This window comes from Kryptolebias marmoratus, linkage group LG12, assembly GCF_001649575.2.
Source record: "Kryptolebias marmoratus isolate JLee-2015 linkage group LG12, ASM164957v2, whole genome shotgun sequence".
NCBI classification, from domain to species: Eukaryota; Metazoa; Chordata; class Actinopteri; order Cyprinodontiformes; family Rivulidae; genus Kryptolebias; species Kryptolebias marmoratus.
This window is the reverse complement of record NC_051441.1, coordinates 18,388,555-18,392,466: the sequence shown is the minus strand read 5'-3', so window position 1 is coordinate 18,392,466 and position 3,912 is coordinate 18,388,555.

Below are 3,912 nucleotides of genomic sequence, written 5' to 3'. Positions count from 1 at the left end.
GGCTCCGCCTCTCCCAACGGTTCACGCAGCAAACCAACCGGTTTGAATGATCTGCCAAAATGGAGTGGGTCAAATATCCATTATTAGTGTGAGTTTGTATTTCTGTAAATTGTTTAAAGTCAAAGATTGAAATAACCTTATTGAACCTGGCGAGTTTCAGTCCCACAGGAAGGTTTTAGTGTAGAACTTCATACCCAGACGTCTAACAATTAGTGCTCGAATTATGACTGAAATGAGCTGCCTGTGTGGCATTAGTTCACCGAACGGCCAGAAGGACTTACTCTGCCACTTTGATTAACGTCCCCATAATCAGGAAGTTCAACAAAGTCCTGCAGAACATCCTCTGATAACGCTCGGCTTTCATCCGAACTCGTGTTCTGGGTCTATAAACTGATGACCTCGGTGATTTAAGAGCTGCTGCTGCTGCTTTCGGGAGCTGAGCCGCTCCAGTTTACGCCCTGAAGGTTTGATGGTCTGGAAGCCTTGTGTTTTCCAGCTCGGACCCTTACGCCTGCCAAACAGCTACAAATCAGACAGTTTTACAGATATTAGGCTCAAATCTGGGGTGGTAGTAGCTGAGACTTATCCCCAGCACGTGCTGTGGGTGCTAGATGCTGGCTTTAAAACTTTGGCCTTAAACCAGAAAAGATTGGATTTGTGGCAAAAATGTTATTTCACAAATCCGATCCTAGAACTGAGGACCAGACGGTGCAGCAAACACTGAGATGAAACATTTTATACACCCCTGTTTTTTTTTTGTTTTTTTTTTTACCTTTTTTATAAACGCTCTCGGCTCAGTCTCGTCTCCTGTAGCAGTCGATCCACGGCGTCAGCAGCTGTGCTCCGCTCTCCCCCGGCCCTGAATGAGCAGCTGTCCAAGTACAACAAGGCAGAAGAAGAGGGGGGGGGGACTTTTGGATGATCGGAGCAGGACAAAAGCAGATTATAAGCCCAGATGTTGTTCGGCTGACACAAACACGTTTTAACAGAAAACAGCCAACAGCTTTTTTTTGTGACCACCACAAAACACCAAAAGACATAATTCAAGTTATTTGACGTAATAAGTCACAAAAATGAGTGTGTTATGTGAAAATCACTTCCTTCTTCCATGAGATCATGAGCAGGGGTTGCTGAAACTGACGTCTTCTCAGCTGGGGCTTTAGTCACGTGACGGCCTGGCATGCGGTCCACGGCGTACGCCGCCTCAGAAGAATGGTCCGGGCTGGACGCAGTTTGGTCCACATGCAGACCAGTGACGGGTGTGTAAGGGATTCAAGCTGCAAGGAGTTGGGACATTTAGAACAGGAACCAGAGGGAGAAAAGCGGAGGTGTCAGGAGTGAAGACGTGGCGTTATCAGGCAGTTGCCGGAGCACATGTGGGCGTTTTATCATGTTCGGAGAAGAATCTCAGCTCTGACTTCTTGAAAATGGATCGTTGCGTGCTCGTGTGGCGGAGCAGAGGGGGAAAAGGACCCATCCTGCTAATGTTGTGGAGAGACACACACCGGTGTTACGTTTGGCGTCGTGGTATGACTTCAGGTCACCTCTGACCCGACCCGATCCGACCCGGGACCCTGACGGCACAGCGTTGCATCAGTGAAATCCTGCGCCTGCACACGTCAACCCCTCCTGAGACCTGGGACCCTGATACGGCCTTTAAACAAGACGCCTGTCCGCACACAACTATGGACCTCCCATGCTGCTGCAGGAGGTACGACTTCGATTAGCAGCGAGGGACCGCTTGCGTCCAGTCCTGCGAGGCGCCTGACACGAGGCCAGCAGCGTGCCGACTCCGACTCATTTGCACCACTTCGGGTGCTCCACATTTTTTTTTAACTTTGGGACTCCATCACAAACAAACCAGTTTGAACGAATGTGTTTGAGGGCTCGAAAGTAGGAAGATTAAACCTAGCTGTAAAACTGTTCACAAAATTTGTCAGTTAATTTTTTCAAAAACTTCACATTTTTCTAAACCCATATTGTTTGTGGTCTGTTCTAGATGACCAGGAAGTTATTTTTTTTATTGTTTTGCAGTCAACTAAGTAGGTATTTGTACCGAGATGTGTGCCACATCGGCTTCAAATTACCATTCAAGTCTGTGCTTGTGCTATAGCTCCCCCTGGTGGTGGAATCCAACTCCGGTCAGAGTCGCCTCAGATATCATGAACACATCTGGGACGAGCTGGGACGCTCCAATAAAGGCAACGAGGCTGTGTCTGAAATCGAAATCACATTTATTGTTTGTTCTGAAGTTGATTCACTTAAAACTCGACCCTCTCGTGTACGGTACGGTTTGTTCCCCAACTGCATCTTGCTCCTTTTTTTTTTTAATTGGCGCTGTAGTATTTTCACACACCCGTGCACGAACACGCAGGCGTGCCCGTCGACCACCCCGCCTGCTCGAAACGGCCTCCGCGAACGCTGAGAGAGAGGGAGGGTCGTGCCTCGCCTTTCCGAGTGGTCCCCGTTAAAATCTGTTTATCCACACCAGGACCACACACACACACACACACACACACACACCAAAAAAAAAACTTGATGGACCTGCGACACCTCCACCAGCACCGAAGTTTCAGCTCGGCGAAACTAACGCCGTGCAGGGGTACAGAAACGCACGGAGGAAGGAAAATACGAAGCGTCAAATGTTGAAATCAAACCACAACAAAGAAATTCTTCTTCTTCTTCTACTACCTCGCTAACAGGAACGCTGGCAGCTCTAGCAGCACCAGCGGTCTCTTTGAGTATATGTTGTTACAGAGTATGTATAATCCTTAAAAGAGGAGTGGGGGATGGGATGGGGGGGTTATCTGGATTGAACAGTCATGTTTCAAAACATCGGAACGAACAAACGTGGACCCTTTATTTGAGCGAACGCAGCGGCGGGAAAGGAAAAAAAATCTGCTCACGCCTCGGCTTTTGGGGGGTGGGGGGGTTCTGAACTCCCGATTTGGTTTTGCGTGCGTGCGTGCGGAAAACTGGGATCGCCGCGGCCCCGCCTTCAAACTGGAGGCGCGCCGCCGCTCCGCGCCCCAGGACACGGAAGCGAACGGACTCTTTGGCACGATAGGATGCGTTTTTAAGTCCCGACTGGGTTTTTTTTCCCCCAGAGTTCACATCGAGGCCCCCGTATATATGCAACGGATATTTATTTTTTTATTAAACTGAGATTCATCTACCACGTTTGAGCCTCCTGTCCGCACAAACTGAGCTTTTGGTGTTTCGGCGAGGACTCAAAACAACAATGGATCTGTTTTTTTTTGTTTGTTTTTCGGTGTCTGTCGCCACTAAACTATGGTTTAAAGGTGAGAAGAGAATATAAGCTGTGTAAAATAAAATAAAAAGCTATATTTTTAGGACAATCGTTAGCAAAGCTAAAAACATCTTTTCTCTGTGTTTTAATGTCACGAATGTGAGCGTTCTCGCCACCTAGTGGCACAGCAGGGGAGTTTCACCTTTGTTGTTAGAAATGTGGACGGACAAAAGAAGATTTAAAAATAAAAATAAAAGATCCATAGCGGTGTAGACGGAGCCGGCGCCCTTCCAATCGAGCAGGCTTACTCCGACGTTTCTCTTTAGTTAAAAACAGGAACCATTTGCTCTAAAAACCTTACACACACACACCTCTATTTTCAAACACTCCTAAGTTATAGATTAGCTTTTTTTTTTAAACAACTAGCTTACCACATTCAGATGCAACGTAATAAATAAACTAGGTTACATTAAAAAAAAAAAAGAAAAAAGGCAGGAAGAAAATGGCAGCTGTGAATGGAGGACGCTGACAGCAGCTGTGGAGCTGAGACGGAATAGGCACAACGAAGCCCGGGGGAGGGGGGGGCAAACGTCTGGTCGCGTCCGAGTGTGTACAGGTAAGAAAAGGTGCTTCACGCTACATTCAAGCTAAATGTAGGGATA